Here is an 11,295-nt window from a genome sequence, read left to right as displayed (position 1 = left end):
CATGAAATGAATAACAAGCCATCGCTGTCTGGTACACAAAAATCAACAGATTTCTGTATTAAACACCGTGAATGTGACTGAGAAGTACAAACAGGTTTTTATACCTTTGTTTTATCATTTTGTACAGACTCTGGGCTTTTCCACAGAGTATGTGAAGCCATTTTACCCATTTTAGCTCAGTAAAACCCACACCACGGTCTACAAATGTTAAAAAAAGCGTATAAACTCTGAAGTTAGACATTCAAAACCCACTGAAGTTCATGATTTAACATGCTTGTGATGGACCGAGTTGAAAAACAGGAGGAGCCCAGGAATTATTAGAAAAATATAGTTTCCATTTATTTAACCCCCAAAAATTATATTTACAAGACTAATAAATGTTGAGCTCATAAAAGAGGTCAAAGAAACAAAACTGAACTCAGGCAAAGACTGCAAACTTAACAAACCAAATGACTGCCCAAACATACATAATTGACCTAAACATGAAATGACATACAAGGGTATATATAATGGCTGATCAGACCATTGTGACACATGAGGGGTAACAAACAAAACACAATCATAAATCACAAACGATGCAGTACAATCTAGTTTGTTAATAAACTAAACACTAAAGAAGAAAATCAAAAACCCCATTAAACCCTAAACTCAAATATTTAATTAAATACAAATACTTTGTTTTTAAAGTAAAGAAAACACACATTCCCCCCTTCAGCAGGAAGTGGTGGTGTGGTCCAATTATCTTCCTTTGTATTTAATGGTTTCAAACCCTGGCTACCATCTTTTGTCCAGCAACTCCCAGGGATGATGGCAGGTAAGAAATAAAAAGACAAAGGTTAGTCAGAAAGCAAAGAAATGAAGTAGTATGAATACATAAGTAAACTAAATGTGCGCGCTTACAAATAGAACAAATGTATCCAAACCAATCAATAAAGTTATTGGAACTAAAATGTATTACTATGTTCAAATGAAGAATGAAAATACAAAAGTTACCGACTTTAGAGTGTGGCCACGGGTTTGGCCATCACAAATTGACTATGAAAAATGTCTGAACCTGAAAGCTTATTTCTTGTTTATAATTCTCACAGAATTTACACAAAAATAAAAACTCAGGTTTCTGATATTTGAAGCACAATAATAAGCGTGTTTGAATTATTGGATGCATATTATCTTTATGACTGACCTGTTTTCTAATTATTTTAGAGCTAACAGTCAAACAAGCAAAGGATGTAACTCTGGAGTGCTATGGCCGCAGTGATGCTAACATAATGATAAGCTGGCAAAAGCCTGACCTGCAGTCAGAGTATTATGTGTTTTACTTCAGCGATGAACACATTCACAAAGACAAACAGCATGAATCATTTAAAGGTCGAGTGGAGCTGAAAGATCCAGAGATAAAGAATGGAAACTTTTCTGTGATTCTCAAAAATGTCACCATGAACGACGCTGGAAAATATGAATGTTATGCTGGATACCACAGACAGAGACCTCAGCTTTTGAAGAGCATCAACCTGAAGGTAAAAGAAGGTGAGTGTGAAGTTGAGCTGCTTCCTGGTTGTTGATGTTTGTTTCTAAAGATGTTGTTGATGAGACTTTGTAGAAAGCAGCTGGTCTGAGTGATGTGATCAGAGTGCAGTAGATAATGTCTGACAGCAGTTTGAAGAGGAAATGGATTCTGTTCTGTTCTTCACTCATCACCTACCTGACAGCTGACACCTCACACCTGTTTCTCACCTGCAGGTCAGACAGGAGGACACACAGAGGATGGATCTGATGGTGCAGAAGTTGACCTGTCGATTTCCGTTGTGCTTGCTGCTGGTGTTTTTTTATTTCTAAAGGACCTGTACATAAGGCCAGACAGTTGAGAGGCTGATGTACTGAACCTGTACTGTATATTAGCATTTGAATTTAACTACAATTTAATGTTTTACAGGATTAACACATCTTACCTTCACAGTCCAGACGTCCCAGGAAACATGAGAGGACAAACGCGGTTAAAGCTGTTTTTAACAGCATTTCCTTTCTTATCTCCCACAGCTTCATTGTTGTAGTTTCCTGGATTAAAAAACAATAATAAAGAATATACAGATGCTCTTTAAAGCTATTAAATTTACCTAAAGTTATTTTATGCGGTGTATGACTGATACCCTGAGCAATATCCCTGTGCCCCTGTGAGAGGAAATTCCACCACATGAAAAAAAGGGAACTTACAGGAAATTATGAGGTAAGGTGGCGCCTATTCGTCTGTCTGTATAATCAAGTGTTTAGAATCTAGTAAAAAGATTTTGTCTGTTTTAGGTTCGTAGCTTGCCTTCACTGGTGTATGAATGTGAGAGTGAATGAATAGTGGTATTGTAAAGCTTTGAGGGTCCCGAAAAGCGCTATATAAATGCAATCCATTATTATTATTTAAGCAGAACTCAGGTGTTTGAGGAGAAAGGACCAGGTCAGTGTAGCTTTGTGCAGTTTGACCTTAATTTTCATTGATTTAAGTTCAGTTATGTTTATTTGAACTGAGTTAATTTGGAGTTGAGTTTCTTATTTGTTTCTTTCTAAATATTGTTTGGGTCACAAAACGGTGACAGCATCAGTCTCCTGCATTTCTTTGGCCGCTTAAGTCAAGTCCTACTACATTGATGAGGACTTTTATCTATCATTCCAAAAACACAAACCACTGCTTCCCTCTCTTTGCAGCTTACATTGTTTATAAGCTACACTTGGTAAGCATGGAAGTATTTCACTAAACACACGAGGAAGCTTAGCTTGATAAAAAAAGCTCTAGGCACCTGTAGAGTCTTTGTATAGCAGAAAATAAATGCTAAATTGCATTAAAACTCTCAATGAAAGTGTGATAAATGTTTTTAGTACAGAGTGTGTACACGACAGGGAAGCCCAGCCCAGTATGCATTCTTACTGTCGATCTCAAACCCAGATACATGGGCTGGGCTTTGTCAGGAAGGAAATGTGTCAGGAAGCAACTGCAAAACATGGAGGTCATTAAAAAAGAATGTTAGGAGGCAGCAGGAGAGCAGGAAAGGCAGGATTGTGCTGATGAGAGCAGTCACTGTAAGTGTTTTTATGTTCTGTAAAATCACACCAGAGAGAATGAAGATAGAAGGAGGACAGATATGTTGGGTGTGAGGGACAATAGATGGAAGAAAAGCAAGGACTTGTCCACAGGAGGGGTGGTGGACGTATTGTACAAAACATGATGAAGATGTTAAAAATTGAAAAAGATTTTTGGTCTGCCTCTAAAAAAAATTAGCAAACTGTCAGGTTGCTCGGGAGGGAAAACAGTTCTCTTCTCAAAAGGTGTCCAGTGTGGGTGGGCTGCTGCAGGAGGCTGTCAGCATATACACTACTGCCAAAAGTATTTACACATAATGTATTTACATTTGAACATTAGACCATGAGCTGTGCAATAAAATAATCATTCATGTTCAGAAACACAAGTCAGCAATAATCATAAAATCATAAAATGCAAGCATCACTTTCTGTCAGGTGTGCACAACCTGTGTTTTATTTGCTGTAAGTGTACATCAATATTTTATAGTCAGCCTCAACATTGTGATTCTGTGATAATTACAGAATCCCTGAACACATTTGAAAGTTATAAATGTAGTAAATGATGTAAATGATGCTATTATGGGATTTAATAATCATGGTTGCATCGTCCTGGTCACAGGTGGGGGATATGGTTACAGTCACCCACCAGCTGGCAGTCAGTCAGAATTCCACCAGGCATCCATCACGGTCCTGTCACTGATGACAGGACATTGAGGCTGTTTGTTTCTGTCATGGTCCTGAGTCTGCCAACTCAGTGAGTATGTATTCTGTTATAATTTGCCATTTGTTAGGTTTCTGTTCTGTGCCTGCCCTGGTCCCACTTCTGTGTTCTGTCTGCCTCTGGTGTCACACTGGCTGTATCCCAATTCAGGGTCTGCAGCCTTAAAGTACGCATTTCAAGGCCGATTACGTCACAGCGGCGCGCCGAAGGCTGTCCCAATTCAAAGGCTGCTCGAAATGCGGCCCTGAAATGCGTCCTTCATTTCCCTGAATTTTAAGGCTGTGGCAGTGTAGACTTCGTGGTCCCATATATCCCACAATTCATAGCGCCGCAGACGGCAGAAGCGGAGCGGCCGAAGAGTAAACTGTGAAAAGTAAGTACTGAATATTATGTCACTTATTTATGTGCAAATGTTTAATAACGAAGAACATTAAAACATTACTGTTGGCCACATGTCGGCAAAGTTATGTGACATTAGTGACGTTTGTACTAACTTGGTTTTAAAGCCTTTACTTTAAAATATACGCCGTTCAATAGCTGAGCTTAATCTTACAGAGAATGATCAAAGCTCATGTAGAAACAAACAAACAAATGAACAAAAGATTTTCTCCTTCATTTCTGTCAAACAAAGCTGTATGACACGTTTCCAGTGGTTAGTATCATGGTTGCTAGGCAACCTGGGCAGCGCAACGGAGGCTTTTTTTTTTTTTACTTTATTGACAAACAACAGTATCAGCGCAACGGAGGCTAGACCGTCCCATTTCACAAGCCTTGCACTTCTGGTCTTAGCGGTCTTTGAGTACGCGGCCCTTGAGGATTGTTGAGGCTGCGTACTTTAAGGCTGCAGACCCTGAATTGGGAGACAGCCACTGTCTGCTTGTGAATCTGTCTGTGTAGGTCATTGTCTTGTCTGGTTCTCTGTGTCTGAGTTTCCTGTTTTATTCTGAAGGTCTCCGTCCATGTGAGTGTGTTCAGGTTACATCTCCCCTGTCCCCTCAGCTCTGATTTCTCCCAGCTGTGTTGCCCTCCTGTCTCTCATCCCCTGATTACTGCTGTGTGTATTTAAGCCCTGTGTGTTCTCCTGCCTGTTGCCGATTCGTCTGTGTTTCATGGTGTTTTGTTCCTCTGTCTGCGGCGCTCTGCTCTGCACCCCGTTTCTTATGTTTGTCATTTAGTTTTCCCAGTTTAGGTTTTCCAGTCATTTGTCATTCCTCACTAGTGATGGGCAGATGAAGCTTCATGAAGCACTGAAGCTCTTAATCCAATTGCTTCACCCCAGCGCGAAGCTTCATGTGCTCTAGTAGGACACCTAAATCAAATCAAATCAAATCAAATCACTTTTATTGTCACATCACATGTGCAGGCACACTGGCACAGCACATGCGAGTGAAATTCTTGTGTGCGAGCCCCACAAGCAACAGAGATGTGCAAAACACAACAACACAAACGAGCAAAATACAAGAATGGCCAACCTGAAACTAATAAATATATGTACAATATATAATAGTGTATTTCTACTGGACGTAGAAATATTAATTTGAAGAGTGTGGCATTTTGCACACAGCCTGTAAATGTCAACAACAAAAGGAGTGTGTAAAACATGTATATTGTAGTGATGGCAGTATACTGTGTATATTTATAGTGGCAGTATGGAAATGATTATTTGGAAATGCTTGAAATGGAAATGATCATTTACTGTGAGGTGAGGTGTGGTTGGGGTGTGGACAGTAGTTGTGCTTTTGTAACGTTGAGGTATGGACAGCTACACACTGAGGCTTTGAGCCTCAGTCCTGCCTGTTCACATTTTATTCTGTAAAAACTAAATTTTCACTGCTTTTATGACCTTTTTAGTGGGGAGAACATAGCTAGGATTTAATGATTTAACAAATCTTTTGAATCCTTTGTCCTCCACAATGCTAAATGGCTGGGAGTCCTCAATCACCATGCTGACCAGGTCTTCATCTATTTGAGATTGTTCTCCTGAGGAAAGACAATAAAGATAAAGCACAAATATAAATATCACACACGTAACTTATAACAGTTGTATAATATTGTTATATCATTTAGTAACATTACTGCATGCTATATTATCATTGCATTTGATGGCTCACCTGGTCTTGCTCCACAATCGGTGTTCCCCTTATTCTCATGCAAAGCTCTGTAGTGCCTAAGCATGGATGAGGTGTTGTTGTTATATCCCAGCTCCCTGGCACATAGCAAACACTTCACCTTGTACAAAAGTCAGACAGCTCAACATAAATTGTATTGCACCATCAGTATTATGAAAATACATCTTCTGTAGAAATTTACATACCTTGTTGGGAGGAATAAGATCAAAATGTTCCCACACAGGGGAGGACATCCTCCTCTTCTTAGCTGGCTCCATTCTCTCCTGACTTTCTCTCCTCACTCTCATAAACCTCCAAACTGTCTCCAAACTCTCACTAACCGCAACTCTCCATCAAACACCCACATTTTGAATGAAGTCTGAGGGGTTTATATCGCTGCTACTCGCGGCAAAGTTCGAACCGCTTCATGAACCAGTCACGTGGTACAGCCGGGCAGCGAGGCTTCGGACGTCATCATTTTCAGCTCCTCCCATAAATGAAGCAAGCCTCGATACGCGCATCGCGGAAACGCCCCCTCCATTACTCGACACAAGCTTCGAAGCCTCGATACAGAACGTCACATCACTATCTCACTGCCTGTTCCTCACTCTATTACTTGTAAATAAACGTCACTTGCACTATCAGTCAACTGCCTGCATTAGGGTCCTTTTACCTCACCAACACCACACGGCTCTCCTCGACAGCTGTGACAGTTTCGTTTTTTTGCACCTTTACATTTTAATCCAGAGTTGGGATGTGAAGAAACAGGAGTGGGTATACTCACACGCCCCTGATTTTCAATAGGAATAGAAATGTTTATCAAAGTAAAATAATAAAGCTGATAATGGTAAATCTATGTTCCGTTTATGTAGAAAAAGAAGCGTGCATTTTATTTGAAAGAAAAAACACATACATGCAGTGGAAGCCCAGATGTCAGTTTTACCCTGGGACTTGAACGCATCTTACATATGTGGCTCTGTGGGAAGCTGGCAGCGTTACATTTGTCTCAAACCCCACATGGGTGTGAGAAGTGATCCGAGCAGTGATTCGCACACACATATTTAACCTCCTAAGACCCGAACTCTTCCACAGCATCTTTTAATTTCTCTTTGATATTTGGGCATATTGGGGCCCGATGAATGTAAAAACAAAGAATTACCAGATTTTTTTTTTTTTACCTTATTTTTGTTTTTAAGAAAAATAAGAGCCACATATGAGGATATTCATTTAAAATTTTGATAGAACAGTAGCAGTATAATGTCCTCGTAAGTGGCTATCAGGCCCACTTACTCTAAATAACCCAAAATTTGATGTCCACATATGTGGACGCAGGGTCCTAGGAGGATAAGCTTTTGTGGGCAAGAGTGATGTCGTGTGTACTTTTAGATATTTGTACGCTCAGAAAGGTTTTCAAAAGGTAAAATTTTCAAATTCAGGAAGCTGAACTTAGTAAACTGTGCTTAAACGATCAGTAATTATTTGGCTTTTGCACATTTGTAAAATAGTTTTACGTGGTGGTCAGATTGCCTCGTATATGTGTGTGGATTGAAGCACCTGCGTGTGGGTCCTCAAAATTTACACGCAAATCATTGCACACATTTGTAAACTTTGTTTACATGTGGATTTTGTCTCATGCTTTGCAACACTTTTTTGACGCTGTTTAGAGACCAAATATAAAGAAGCAGACAAAGTCACAACATCAGAACAATTTGAACTTTTGCCGTAGTTAAAGTGTGCTTTAAATCAGCATCACTGATTTGTGTCATTAAATTACCTCTTCATCATCAACAAGCAGAAACGCCTCTGTGTGAGGTCACTGTCTCTTTAAGACATCAACAATACTGGCCGCTTTTCACTCTCTCCAGTTGGCAAATATAACATTAGAAAAAAATATCAAAATAATAGTAAAATACATCATCAGTACTAGTATTACTGTAGTTATTTTTAGGGGTGCTGTGATGAAATTTAGGGTCTACTACGCCTTAAGGTGGAATTCTGAGTATCTCTGCAATCACCAAAGGCTTGGGTGAAAAATGGTTGTGTTCAAAGAGTTCTACTTTGCTGACTGAAGAAGTGAATGGGGGAGTGGGGGAGGGTGGGAGAGAGAGGGTCTCATACTAGCCCCAAACACACAACAGTTAGCTGCTATAAAACATTATTTCTCAAGTTGACAGTTGAAAAACAGGGTTGTTGTTTTTTTTTACCATTTTAACAAAAGTACAACGCTTTAAAGCATAACATAGAAAGGTCACATGGAGTTTGATCATCTGTGCTATTTTAAATCAGCAGTCGTAATGGCAACAAGAAAACCACAAAGCAGTATATGTAGCCTTGCATGCAGAAGGAAGTTGATTTAACTGCTGTGTCTGCGCTCAGTCAAGATGAACCCAGCATCTCTTCAGCAGCTGCTCTGTAAGTTCAATCTTTCACTTCCAAATGCAGTTAACTGTTTTTATAGTATATCAGCTGAGTTATACAAGGGTGGTGACATATGTTGTGAGACAGAGTACTGTGCAAAAGTCTTGAGCCACAGTTTTAAGCGTTAAGCTATTTAACACTGACTTATGAATCACAGATGAACCAGTGTTGTTTGTACATAAAACCGAGAAATCAGGAAAGAACATATTTTAAAGTGTGTATTTTTAATTTGTATCTTGAGGAATTAAGGCTTAAAATTATAAACATTATTACAGGTGTGGCCTGTTTAATTGACAGGCAGATGTTGACACAGGGGGCTGTACCTGCTAGCTGTCTGCTACTGTTCACCTCAGCAATCCCAGAAGTGGGAAACTGAACCTATTTTATTTGTCTGTTACTGACACTGATTAGCAGCTGTCTGTGTCTCTGTGATACATTCATGCAGTTTATGGATATAGTTTTAAAAACAAAAACAGACAAACGAACAGCTAGAAAAAGCCCACAGCAGAAGCTAAAAGTCCCCTAAAGGGGAGACGTGCTACCAGAAGGAGCTTTGCTGTAATGTGAACCAGCTGAAAACTCAGATTGACTGATATCATTTCTCTTTAGGTCTGAACTTACTGCTGTGCTGCACAACAAACCAAGGTCAGTGACCTCATCGTGATCATCCAAAACATCTCAAAGAGTCTTAAATAGAGATTTTCTGCATCTTATTTTTAATGCTGTCTGCCACGTATAAACTTTCAATAAAGCTTGTCTCTAAAAACTGAGGCATTAAATCCAAAACCACCTTTTTTGGTGTTTTTAATAACATTAATTATAACTGTGCATCTGAGAGCACTGAACCTGGACCAGCCAGGATCTGACTGCATACTTGACTACTGTCTTTACTATCAGCATTAGTACCTAATTATTAAATGTAAAGTGAGGAATACTGAAGACATGTGATGCAATTCTGCAATATATGTTTTATTTTGGGTGGCTATGTTACTGTTGTTGAAACAGTAAAAGATTATGAAACTCAGTTGGTCATTCTCTTTTGAAAATTGATTCACATCATATCCTTTCCTGGCAGCTCGTCTGACTGTGAGTCCCAGCAGCTCTCAGTTCTTTAAAGACGACTTTGTGTCTCTGAGCTGTGAGGAGGACGACAGCTCTGCTGGATGGACTCTGAGGAGAAACACAAGCAAACAACAGAGGACTCAGTGTGGAGATGGGTGGGGAAAACCAGCTGGTTCTTCCTGTAACATCAGCTACATCGACCCATTGGACAGTGGAGTTTACTGGTGTGAGTCCAGAGAGGGTCCCATCAGTAACATGGTTAACCTGACAGTCACTGGTAAGCTGAGTGTGTGGAGTTAGTGTTGATGAAGCTGTGTGTAAATGGATGAAATGCTGTAGTTTGTCTCTGTGTTGAGGTGGATCAGTGATCCTGCAGAGTCCTGTCCTCCCTGTGATGGAGGGAGATGACGTCACTCTGCTCTGTAAAACAAAGACCACTCCCTCCAACCTCCCAGCTGCTTTCTATAAAGATGGCTCCCTCATCAGGAAGCAGCCTACAGGTCACATGACCATCCAGCATGTTTCCAGGTCTGATGAAGGCCTCTACAAGTGTGACATCAGCGGTCATGGAGAGTCTCCATCCAGCTGGATCACTGTCACAGGTGACACACTCACCTGTCTGTGTTTCTGCAGCTTTCAACATTCACAATGTGACGACAACTTAATGACTGTGTTTGCTTAATTTTAGGGGAAGACACCACCACACCTCCACCTACATCCACACCTCCACCTACATCCACACCTCCTCTTACCAATGTGTTGTTGTTTGTTGGAACAGTCTGTGTTCTGGTTCTACTGGTTTCTCTGGTGGTTCTGCTGGTGACACAACGTGTTTACAGGAAACGTGAAGGTGAGATTCAGACTGTGGGGGCGTGGAGGTGGGGGTGGGGGGTTGATGCATGAATGCTTCATGATCTAACAAAATACAATCCGTTAAATTCAGTTGTTACTTCAAACTATGGTGTGATGGTCTGTCCAACATTACATTACATTGCATTGTGGAGCAGCCATCTGTCACTGTCAGTTGGGGGTGTGAAGGGAGAGAAACCAGAAAAAAGCCATTCTATGGAAGAGAGCGAGAGATTAATAATAATGAATGATTTAAATCAGAGAGGTACATAAACGCATTCTAAGTAAAGGAGAAACACTCGTGAAAATCCCCCAGCAGTCTACACCTATTGCAGCATAACTGAAGGAGGATTCAGGGTCACCTGATCCAGCCCAACTATATGCTTTCTCAAAAAGGAAAATTTAAAAATAGAGATGGCGTCTGGCTCCAAAATCCAAACTGGAAGCTGGTTCCATAGAAGAGGGGCCTGAAAACTGAAGGCTCTGCCTCCCATTCTACTTTTAAATACTCTAGGAACAACAAGTTCCAGCCTGAGAGCGATGAGCTCTATTGGAACGATGGTACTAAGAGGTCTTTAAGATAAGATGCAGAACTTGCTATATCCAGTCTTTTCTTGCAAAGGCAGGCAAGCCCTTATTCACCAAGGGTTTCATGTGTTAAAGCTTTTATAAAGTCAGGTGTGTTGTGACTTTTAAACCACATCTGGGCCTTTGAACATTCCAGCAGTGCACAAAGGGGAAAATAAAGCAGCCTAGAAGAGGCTGAACAAGTTGTTAGAAAGACTGAACAGACAAAAGATCATTAAATGTCATTACCTGTAGCTCAAACTGACCTTCAATCATTTTGACCACTTTAAAGTTCTGTGTAAGACCACAGCACCTCTTCCCTCTTGTTGTTTCCAGTTAACTGTAGTCTGACACTGATCGGAATTTGCACTGCTACAAACGGGACAGACATGACTGTCCTGTTTGTAGCAACTGAAAATAAAATAAATTCATAATTATAATAAAGGTCAATCAAATGGACCAATATGGCAAGGCCATGATGATCCACTTGGTAAAATAAATCCG

General features: G+C 40.2%; 1 long non-coding RNA gene across 1 annotated transcript in view; it reads left to right on the top strand.

Moving 5' to 3' along the window:
* Nucleotides 1–9,967: 9,967 nt before the first annotated feature.
* LOC121812922 overlaps nucleotides 9,968–11,295 on the top strand; it is a 7,416-nt gene continuing 6,088 nt past the window's right edge. Inside the window, exon 1 of the long non-coding RNA XR_006053415.1 lies at nucleotides 9,968–10,225. This is a non-coding gene — a long non-coding RNA (uncharacterized LOC121812922). The remainder of the gene's footprint in view (nucleotides 10,226–11,295) is intronic.

The sequence above is a fragment of the Haplochromis burtoni genome, unplaced genomic scaffold, assembly GCF_018398535.1.
Source record: "Haplochromis burtoni strain Fernald_Lab_line unplaced genomic scaffold, NCSU_Asbu1 Contig_939, whole genome shotgun sequence".
In the NCBI taxonomy this organism is placed as follows: Eukaryota; Metazoa; Chordata; class Actinopteri; order Cichliformes; family Cichlidae; genus Haplochromis; species Haplochromis burtoni.
This window is presented reverse-complemented; position numbering and strand designations above follow the sequence as displayed.